We start from the raw sequence: 11,596 nt of genomic DNA, 5'->3' as shown, positions 1-11,596 counted from the left end.
AAATAAACAGCACTAGAATATGTACAGAAACAGCATGTACAGAGCATTGCTTTCTTACATTTAAATGAAAGTTATTTATTAATCATTATATTTATAATAAAGCTTGTTAGAATATTTTAAAAAGTGTTTCACAGCCACATTATTTTTGCTCAGATTTATCAAAACTGAGAGTACAGATGTTTTTAATGTTGCAAAAGATTTCTGTTTCAAATAAAGACTGTTCTTTTGAATCAAAGAATTATGAAAAAAAGTATAACAGTTTCCACAAAACTGCTAAAAATTCAGCTTTGCCATCACATGAAAAACAGTTTAAGCTACATTAAAATGTAAAAAACATTATAGTATAAAAACATTATATATTACACAATATTATTTACATATTTTTATATTCATATTTGCATGCATCTGAATTACTCAGCATCTGTTTAATGTTGTTAAAGTTGTTAATGAATTGTAAAATGTAACTGTCTTTGCAGCTCTTCTAAGATATATGACAGGAAAAAGATGGATGAAGACAATCAGTAAGTTGTATTGAACAGTCAAATGACTTGAGGATGGGAGATTTTATTGGTGTTTTATTATTTGCTTATGATTTCTAAGTATATGTTGTAGCTATGACATCTCCTGAATATTAAATAATAATATATGATACAATAGTTACCCAAAGTATTACAAATAGAATGAGAGACTGTAAGAGAAATTTTTTATTTTTGTTGTTTACATGTACATTTAATCTATATCGATCACTGAATTGCTAGGCAATACTTTACCATGTACCATATTTCCTCAGAATTTACAACAATTCATAGACACTGAAAGAAATAACCAGCACATGCTGTAATTTGTAAACCAATAATATTTTGGCTCCATTTGGTTTAAATCACTTTGGTGGATTCCAATATGTTCAATTTTGTAATGTAACAGTGTGAAAATCATCCTTGAAAGTTCTTTGCGAGCACTTCAGTGCTGCATCTCGATGAGATGGAGATGGACATGGAAGCACGGATGTGGATCTGACAGCGGCCCCGCCGCACTAAATAATTGATTGGGCACTCAGCTGGCTGGGAAAACTTATTAACAGGGGAAAGGAAGCAGATGGTATGAAACTTGTCATCTGGCAAAACAATACCAAAAAAAGTAAGAGAAATTAATGTTCTGCCACACATCCCTGCTAACGCATGCACATATACTCGTACAACACTCACAGGAGGTGGGATTGCTGTCCGTATCACGGAGGTATTCCCTGTTCACATCTGGACGACTCGTTCCTCGTGTCACCATTAAAGTTTCAGGCGGCGCGTGGCTGAAGATTCCGGGCGGTTGTTCCAGCTCCTGTACTACATGCTCGGATCCCTGAAGAAGCACTGCTGGAAGGCAGCCATGGGCAACAGCGTGTCACAAACACTGGATACGGAGTCTCCAGGTGCTGCCCTGGAAAAGACTCGTGTTCAGTTAGCACCTTGAGGGACTCTGAGCGTGTTCACTTTCTTCCTGCATGAAACAAATTGATTGTGTTACAAGAAGATTCATGTTCATGTGAAGCACTTCTAATAGTTGAAGGAACTTCATAATGATATTCTAAAACATTTTACGCATAATAGCACAACAATTGCATAGCTTTTGTGCCAGCAGAGGAATTAAAATTGTGATTTAAGGCCTTCCTTTTAATTGCAATTCAGATCATGGCAACAGTTCATCTAAAGTGCTGGTCTGAAAAGAAAGCCAGTCATGATTCTGACCCCCCTGTGCTACACCTAAGCTTCACAGTAATTGCAATGCACTCACTCAAGCACAGTTTGGTTTACACCCATCCACAATGGTGCTTATGGAGATATCTCAATGTGTGGCACACGTAATATCTCTTAATTAAAGAATAATTTCCAATGTCCACAATGCTGCTTTTCATGCAGACATGAAATGGCTCTTCTTGTCCCGAGAGACTTGAAGTGGTGTTTTTATCTGACTCTGGTAAAAGTGAGCGTGTGTTTTCATTATGTAGTGGGCCACGAGGTTGCTAATGGATTTAGAATTTTTGATTGGCATGAGTGTTTGCTGCATGTATTCAGTTTTTGTTCAATGTTGTTCTCCTGCTTCAGGCATGCTGCTGTTAATTATGAATTCAAATATTATAAATTCATAACCATGATCTTTCGTGAGGTTATTCTATTATATGCTCTGGTGAGTTTTTTTCTTTTTCTGTTTTTTCATCTTCATGTAAAATATAACTTAAAAATGTATGCTTTTTTCTCTTATTAGGAATTTAAAGGGATCATGAACTGAGAAACTAAAATTTCCTTGATCTTTTGACATATAAGAGGTCATTGTGCTATAAAAACATCCTGTAAGTTTCAGAACTCAAACTTTGCTCTTTGATGTAATAGTGTGGCTAGTCTCAGATTGTTTTTCCACATGTTTCTATGGTATACTGAAAAACAATAATAAGCTTATCAAGTTTTTAAAAAAGTTTTTATTGGCAAAAAAAAATGTTCTTCATAACCTCTGCTGGATATTATCTTCTGTGCCAAATCCTGATTGATGGCGATCCATTCTTGCCTTATTAGTTCTCAGAGTTGATCACAATTTGTGAGTTTCTGCTTGTCCACTCGCCTTTTGAGGACTGATCACAGGTTCTCTGTGGGATTGAGATCTGGGGAGTTGCCTGGCCAATGATCCAAAATTTCAATGTAATGATTTTCAAGCAACTTCTTTATCACTCTTACTTTGTGACATGGTGCTCCATCATGCTGGAGAATGCACGGATCATCACCAAATTGCTCATGGATTGTTGAAAGAAGTCACTCTTGCAGGACGTTTTGATACCATTTTTTATTCATGGCACGATTATGAGAGAGCACACTCCCTTGGTTGAAAAGCAACCCCACACATAGATGGTCTCAGGATTCTTCACTCTTGGCACAACACAGGACTCATGGTAGCATTCACCTTTTCTTCTCAGAACAATTGATTTTCCAGATGTCTCAAACAGTCGGAAGGGAGCTTCTTCAGAGAAATTTACTTTGCACCAGTCTTCTGCTGTCCAATCCTTGTACTTCCTGCAGAATTTCAGTCTGTCCTTGACGTTTTTCTTGGACAGATGTGGCTTCTTTGCTGCCCTTCTTGACACCAGGCCGTTGTCCAAAAGTCTTGGCCTCACTCTGCGTGCAGATGCTCTCACACCAACCTGCTGCCATTTCTGAGCAAGCTCTTCACTGCTGGAGACATGATTCTATAGCTGACTCCTCAGGAGGAGACGGTCCTGGCACTTGCTGGACACTCTGGGACGTCCTGAAGACTTCGTCACTGCATTCGAACCTCTCTCCTTGAAGTTCTTAAGGATCCGGTAAATGGTTCTTTCAGGTGCAATATACTTTGTAGCGATTTCCTTGCATGTGAGGCCATTTTGATGCAAAGCGATGATGGCTGCACTTGTTTCTTTGGAGGTAGCATTGGTAACAAGAACACATTGATTGAAAGTGCTTCTTCCCGCCTTTTATAACAATCAGTGTGCTCTTACAATCTAATTAGTATGATAGTGATTTTACCTGACTAGTACTCATACACACTTTCACATGTGCTGCTGCTATGATTAGTCAATTAATGTTAACTGGTCATTTTGTGTCAGGATCAAAAAACTGTTTTTTTGTTTTGTTTTGTTTTGTGAAAAGTTATTTTTTTTGCCAATGAAGCTTTTAGCAGTTATTTAAAATGAACTCTATACAATAACCTAGAAACAATGTGAATGAACACCACAACAGCTTAAGCAGCAAAATTTGCAAAACACAAAATTTATGTCACTGTCAAAACTTTTGACCATGACTGTATGAGCAATGCACACTCTCAAACATACACAACTATTAGCCAATCATAGCAGTAGGTGTTTACTTCTGAGTCTACAATCTGCCAAGCCTATTCAAACGGAGTGTTCTGATGAGGGGGGTTAAAACAGCTATATTACTATACATATATTACTAAACAGCTATAAAAAATAGCTTATTACTTCTAAATTATGTTTTTTGATGTAAAAAAAAAAATAATAATTAAAAGTGGACCTCAGAGAACAGTACAAAATAAAAAAGGCAATTCATGACCCCTTTAAAAAGGCTGATTTCCAATCACCGAAATAACATGACTTTATCAATCCATATATACATCCTCCTGAAAATGAACACAAAAACACTATCATTTTTAGGTATTTATGGAGCTGAATGAGTGGTCAGAGACATGTCAGTCTCTTTCTGAGTTGTGTTGATGAGACGTGACAGACAACCAAGGGTCTCTGCATGGCAGGAAACCTTTTAGCGCACTTATGAAAAAGAAAGAAAAAAAGAAAAAAACATCAGTTCCAGTATTAGTAACTTTCTTCGGCTGCACCTTGAAGCTTCTGTCATTTTGACAGAACTAAGTTTTTTTTTTTTCAAGGTTAAATATTCATCCATGCATTTGTACAGTAAAATGTGTCAGTTTTTTAATACCAGCAATTATTAGAAAGTATTTCATTTAACATGCACACAGTATCCCTGATTTAAAGTCTCATGGATCACACACAGAAGACATTCTTCTTACAGTAATAATAGACTATAAGCTAACTGTAAAAGGAATCATATAACTGTTTGGTGAAAAGCTGGTTTTCTTCCATCTTTCTACTGTATTTCTATTTAATATATGCTGTTTCTTATATATAAAAAAAAAACTTTAAAATACTCTTTCTCATCAAATGCAAATGTAAGCAGCAAGCATGTGCGTTACTTTCAAGAAATGTTTAATCAGCAAAAAAGGGGAAAATGACAACTGTACACTGTCAGATATTTGGTATTTACAGTATATATGCACACTATAATTAGATTTAATATTATTGATTAGTATCATTCAGGTCACCCACAAAAGATGAAACCATGAAATATAAACAAAAACAAAAAAATTGTTTGTTTATGTCACTCGCCATAGTTCCATATTTTTGAGTCCATGCTGTTCATTCCTGCAGGCAGGCAGTCTTAAACACACTGGCATCCTACATGTTCTGCTAAACCATTTTATAAACCACTGGAGAGAGAATGGGACAAGTTTCCCAAGACTTCCTGTGCAGGCTGTCGTTCCTTTCATTCCCTTCAGAAGCAGAAAGAGAAGAAGAGGCCCCAGTAATCTTTCACTATTTTCAGGTGTTTAATTTGTGGAAGTTACTATGGAGACTATCTGCAGTCTTACTGATGTAGCCTTTACTTAAAAGCTGTCATCGGGGGAAAGTCCATTTGTAAATTTGTCTCCAGCATACTCAGAGGGACATGCACAGCTCCTCTTTCAGACTGTCTTAACTATTAGTCTAAACATAACATTTGTCAGCATGTCATTTCAGCACCTTAAAGCAATTGCTTCAAGTTTTTCTAACATGGAGTTAGAAGCCAAGGGTGAGGAGCAAGTCCTTTTTTCCAAACAGGAGGATGTCTGTTCTTTATCAGGCTGCGCTCGCACAAAAACATTTACCAGGCACCAAGTTACTGGACATAGATTAAACGTTGGCTAATATATCAGGGTTTCATTGTCTCTTAAGGAGATTTCTGACAAAAATGAACATTCTGTTATTATTGATTTACTCATCCTTACCTTCACCCCAACCCCATATCCTCGTGATTTTTATGCTTTAAAAAAAAGAAAGAAAGAGAATTACAAGTATTACAAAGATATCATATTGCTTTAAAAGACTTGGAATACAAAGGTGCTTCAAAGCATTTCTTTTTGTGTTCCTTAGAAATAAAAAAAAATGTCTGGAGCAGCATGAGGGTAAGTAAATAATGACACAATTTTTTTTTTTACTATTCTGAACGAGTCTGAAGTAAGCTGAAATAATTTTTTTATGGTGTTGTTTAAAAAAATACACCTGTAATAAAACCTTATTTGCTATTTGTGCAAATAAATGCAGTAAATTTATTTAAAGGTTTCTAAATTGAGAAGGACTGTCCAGCTGTAGACCACCTTCAAACCCTCACAGGCCATATAGGATCAAGACAGTGTTCATTCCCATCACTCCTCTTATGGCCAGTTGTTATGTCTCACATCCAGCTGTTGCTTTCATCTGCTGGTTGACATGGCTTTGAGAATAGACAGCAGCATACTCGCCTGACTTAATGTATTGCCATCCATTAGTCTAATATAACCTTAATACTATTGTTTGTTATGGATATGTAAGACATATAAAGCATACTGTACATATGTTATTTAGTAAATAAATTACCTTTGCCGCAGGGTGGCATTTCTGTAATGCAGTTCACCTCAAATGAACATTTGTCTTTATTACTAAAAGAGCAATGCAAAATGTTAGAACATTTCATTAAATGAATGTTAAAATGTAGATAATATAAAATAACATAATAATGTAAAGTATTCCATAGAAAGTGTGCATTTATTTTAAGAAACAGTCACTTTTATTGATGTGATGATATAGATATAAAAGACAGATGTCCACAGTTGTGAGTAGATGTGTAAGATATTAAGAACCTATCAGTAAAAGCCCAGAACATTCAGTGTTCCATTTGACATTTCAGATGCAACAGTCCTGTGCACATATACATAATTACCCCAGCAGTAATAGCGCTTGTGCATTAACCAAACACCATTTCCAACTGCATCAGTCATTTTCACTTTGAATTTTCTACTTAGTCTGATGGTCTGATTTTGAATCAAATGGGAGAAACACTCTCGACAAATGCAAATGCATAAGATTAAGGCACACCGGACACTCAAGGACCATAACCTTTTAGTGTTATTCTCATATTCTGAGTTTTGAATGAGCTCATTTTAACTAAATTTAAAAGAAACTGCACAACTTTGTTGAACTTTGAGAGTTACATTTGAAATCATTTCCATTTAACGCATATTTGAATTGCAGATTTGTTCCGTGTACGTATCTGTTTATATATATATATATATATATATATATATATAATATATATATGCATCTATTTAATAAAGATTAATAACAACATTTAACTCTCATTTGCACAATCAGAGAGCCATAATCACTTATTAACACAGAGCTTTTAATAAAAGTATAAACATTCTGCCCTAAATCATTTAGTCAACTAAACAATAAGTTATAAAGTCTAATGTTATTTTTTTATCCTCAGCCTCAAGTGCAATCAATTAATCTGCATGAATAATAATCAAGTCAACTAATTATCCAGAGGAGAATGATTAGCCTTTCTCTGACACTTAGGAGACATGTTCGCTCAAGTCTGCTTTGTCAGACATAATCGATATTTCCTGAGATTACTTGGTCATCAAGCAACGTCTCCCTTTTGTATATAACATAGTGTATTATTTTATTTATACTGAGGTAAAAAAAATGTTTGGTTTTCAAAAACTCTATAAATGTGTACAAAGGCCCTCCCTTTCACAATATAATTCAATGTGCTATGTCTCATTCAGTTTCTTTTTTATCATCAACAATAATATTTTTGTCCTGTTTTGGAGGGAGGAGATATTTTGGATGTTTGTGTGCGTGTGACTGCATCATTCGGTGGTGACCATATTTTGTTAAGGCCCATTGTGTGAGATGCTTTTCTGTATAGATGGAAGCAAGTAACCGCATGTAAGGTTCTCTGAAGACCAAGTGCTCTGAGAGGTGTGGGGATATTGTACACAAAAAAAGACTCAGGGGTCATTCTCAGGTTAGCAGCGTTCAAACCAACTGCAATTTTTTCTCTCTTTCCCAGGCACACGCATCTTTTATTCATCTTATCGGCTTTAAGAAACTGTCACTATTTGCATTGTAATTTGACACATAAAGGGGGCTGAAAATTTAAGATTCTTATACAAGGTTGATTCAAGTTATGGAACTCATGGGAATCTGCCGTATTTCATCTTTGGGGATCAAATTATATAGACACTAAGATAGAGAGATAGCAATGGTAAGCCTGACAGTCACATTACAGGTTGACAGTGAAAATGGCTTCTACGTGGTACGTCTCCTGTCACTGAACAATGTTTCAGACCATTCCCAAGGTAACAATCATATAGATGGATTCACCTAAACTCAAAGCTACTTCTCTTAGATTTAATAGGCTTTGGATCTCTACGTAGTTTACTAAAGTATCCATCTCAGTTTAATATATGGGATTCAGATGAGTCTTAGATGTTTTTCTTGTTTGTATTTACAGTACATAAAGCAGCTCTTAAAGTGCTCACATTTGGAGTCATCGTCGGCTTAAAAATGTATAGCATATAAATTCCTCACGGCTGTGATCTGAATTATAACATGTAGAACGTTTGGACAAATGGCACATTTAGATTTAAAGAGCAAAACGCGTATCTCAGATGCTAATGATAATATATGGTAATTATTCTGTAGTTATTCTGTAATGCAAAATAATGGCAGGTTTATTATGATTTCTTAAGAAAAAAGGAAAACAAATATTATGTAAGCAAGCATGTGTTTCATACATTTCTATTAGCTATTGGTCGCAATGCCAGCAGGAGTCTGGTGCCTCAAAAACAGTTTTCTTTACATTACTGAACTGTTAAGTGTTTGTGATCATTAAGAACATGTTCAAAAGATGCCCAATGACAAATAACTCCCACTAAGCAAGCCCTTGTAGCTTATAACATTGTCCAAAACATGAGAATTAATGTATTTTTGGTCAAAGTAGAAGCAACAATAGCATCTTTAATAATAGAGTGTGCACATGGTTGGGGGGGGGGGGTGTATTTGGCTGACTTCAGAAAGAAAACCCAAAACACATAAATATGTATAATTATCTCTATTATTCTCATGGACCTCTTTTTCATATAAAGGTTTTTTTTTTTTTTTTTTTAAACAGCAAGGCAAAACAACAACATAATTAAGCCCCCCTACACCCCCATCCCATCACCCCACTCCCCCTGTCATATATAGATCAGATTAGCTGTCCCTTTCTGCTGTCTGTTGTCTATCCTGCTTATAGTGTCCATTGTCTGACACCAATATTTAGTCTGCTTTGAGGTCTATGGCATCAGGAGGTCATTGTAGACGTTCTGCAGGAAGACATTTTTACTCATTTGCTAAAATTAAAAAATAACGGCAACTTTAGTTTCAGTGTCGCTATTTATTTAATATTCTGGTGCGATAAATACACGTTTTTCGTTTGTAAAAAAATATTAGTGTTGAGAATAATACAAAACTTACAATTTTCAATAAAGTGTTCTTTTGAAAAGAGCATTCCACTATGCATGCATTAAAGTATAGCTAACGTTAATTTCCGAACAGAAAATGGTTGAAGGAATCAGGCGACAGTCTGATAGGCTAGGTTGGATTGTGAATCTAACGCAGAAGGGCATCTTGATCTGTGTCCCTTTTGTCATATGCATTGTAGCCGCCTAGATGCTTTCAAGCAGCCGAGTTTTCGTGATCAGATTATGAATTGTAGCCTACTTAATCCTCCCCGATCTGCCGACGTCTTTCTTGGTTCAATATTACTAATGTACATTCTATTGGCTGCTTTTGACAGATGTCTAGATCTCCCTCAATCCGATTCCACATAATACTTTCACTGCCATTAAATCCACACTGGTGGCCTTTTTGTGATCCGTGCTATCTGAGGACTGGCAGTGATGCTTGGACCGGGGCATTGCTTGATATTTTCCGCTGTGAGACATGCGTTTGCAGACTCAGCGTCTTGCTTTTAGAAACGCAGTGATTTCCAGCATTTTGTGTAAATCGATAGGAGGGAAACATAAATCTGCCAGCACGTCAAGACGAAATGTAAATAATGGTTCAAATGGAACAGAACATGTAGGCTACACCTTCTTTTTCTTATGCGAACAGTCGTAGAACTATATACAAAAACAATTCTGAATATTCTAAAGAATATTCTAAACCCGCTAAACATAAATGTAGCCTTTAAATCATACTATCCTATTGGTGTTGTTGTTGTTGTTAATATATTAACAACACCTAATATTATTTTTTTATATTATTATTAAGCTAATATTATTCTGTTAAGTTGATTAGCCTATTTAACTAACAAAAGTTATTGTTATATTAGGCTATTAGTAGGCTAGACTAGCCTATACTTCAATGTTCTAACTCAGATGAGCGGTACAAAATACTATAATAGGCGATATAATGCACATTTAGGCTACATGTTATTCATTTAATAGCCATTCTGACAGTATCAACCTCAATATTAATTGTCTTTTAAGTGTCCTGCTAACTTATAAAAATATTATAATTTATCTAACACTATTCCAATCTGTTATAGCCTACGTCTATTTACGCGCGCTCAAAAAAAAAGCCGTGCCTGCTTTATTAGCCTATGTTAAAAAAATGAATGAATCGAAAATGTTCAAAAAATGATTAAAAACGTTTTTTTTTCTTCTAGAAATTCTAAAGGAAAAAAGACTCCTATTATTAAATCTGTTATGTTAAAATAATGAGACGCGTGCCCTGTCAAAATATAGGCTTCCTATCTTACAATTGCTATCACTATTTCAGAGTACGGGGAAATACGCTATGATCTATCTTTTTTTCCCCTTACATACCCTGTTCAAACTTTTTTTTTTTTTTTGCAATAATATCAAAACAAATGAATCACTCTGGTAAAGTTATTTTAATTTAAAAAGTTTCGTGCGTAGCCTAACATTGAAGTAAATAAGACGAAAAAAAAACTAAAAGCGTCTTAACTAAAAAAAAATAAAAAATTATATAAGCGAACAAAATCTCAAAGAATAATGCAAGATGAAGAAACGAAGAGGTCCCCAACTAATAAATAGATTAAAATCTCTACTTTCTCTAGAGGCAGGTATACATACTGTGATAAACGGGAGTCGGTTTGGCTGGCTGTCCTCCTGTTTTCACAAATGTCCCAAAGAGTCGTTGACAAGTCGTCTTGTACGGACACATAATTTGTGTCATGTGCAGGTGGCCGATTGTGTGATATCCGACAGGAGCATCTCAATGGTGAAGTCTCACTCCAATTAGGGTCCCCTTTAAGAATTTCATGTTAGCCAGACGTGCAAAGCCACCAACAGCCAACATAAAAACAAAACATGTAACGCATAGAAATATATATAAATATACACATTTTCCCGCCCATTTACAGCCTTAAGTTTAATTTAAATGAACGCAAACAGCAATGACTCAGTGCAGAAGAAATGTGGGTTTTGGGTGACAGTTATGTCTGCGTGTGAGCTGCTGTGTCATGTAGTAAGTGCTATATTTCCCCCTGGTCATAAAGGCAAAACATTAAGAGAAGGTGTTGTAACAATCGATTTTGGCATGAATTTGCTTGATGTGTGTTGTCGAAATGAAAGTCTAACTGCAGCCTTATTACTAAAAAGCAGATTGGGTGTTATTAGTTTGTCACAAGCGTGTACTCTTCTGCCATCTAGCGATCAAGCAAACAGAGGATGCCTTGTTAAGTTATTGTAAACTACTCTACTGCCATCTAGTGTACTTATGTTGAACATCGTCTCAAAATGTGCATTAGTCTGCTAGTATGAACAAGTCAGCTCTCTGGACGGTATATCATCTATAGCCCTCGAGAAAATGTACATTTAGCTTATTTGAAAAAGAAGTGACTAAAAACTATATGATATTAAAACTGGAGTTTTGGAGCTTTTACCATAT

At 35.5% G+C, this 11,596-nt stretch overlaps 1 long non-coding RNA gene across 2 annotated transcripts; it reads right to left on the bottom strand.

Annotated features, from left to right (window-relative positions):
- Nucleotides 1-383: 383 nt before the first annotated feature.
- LOC109091843 lies at nucleotides 384-11,588 on the bottom strand. Of its 2 annotated transcripts, XR_002018155.2 has the most exons (5): nucleotides 10,780-11,527; nucleotides 6,227-6,288; nucleotides 5,599-5,633; nucleotides 1,206-1,491; nucleotides 384-1,114 (listed from the first exon to the last, which is right to left on the bottom strand). It is a non-coding gene; the product is annotated as an uncharacterized LOC109091843 (long non-coding RNA). The 2 variants fall into 2 exon arrangements; XR_006154868.1 differs by having other exon boundaries at nucleotides 385-1,491; nucleotides 10,780-11,588.
- Nucleotides 11,589-11,596: the final 8 nt, after the last annotated feature.

Source organism: Cyprinus carpio, chromosome B5 (assembly GCF_018340385.1).
Source record: "Cyprinus carpio isolate SPL01 chromosome B5, ASM1834038v1, whole genome shotgun sequence".
Taxonomy (NCBI): domain Eukaryota; kingdom Metazoa; phylum Chordata; class Actinopteri; order Cypriniformes; family Cyprinidae; genus Cyprinus; species Cyprinus carpio.
Note: the sequence above shows the minus strand (reverse complement) of the source record. Positions and strands in the feature narration are given on the sequence as shown.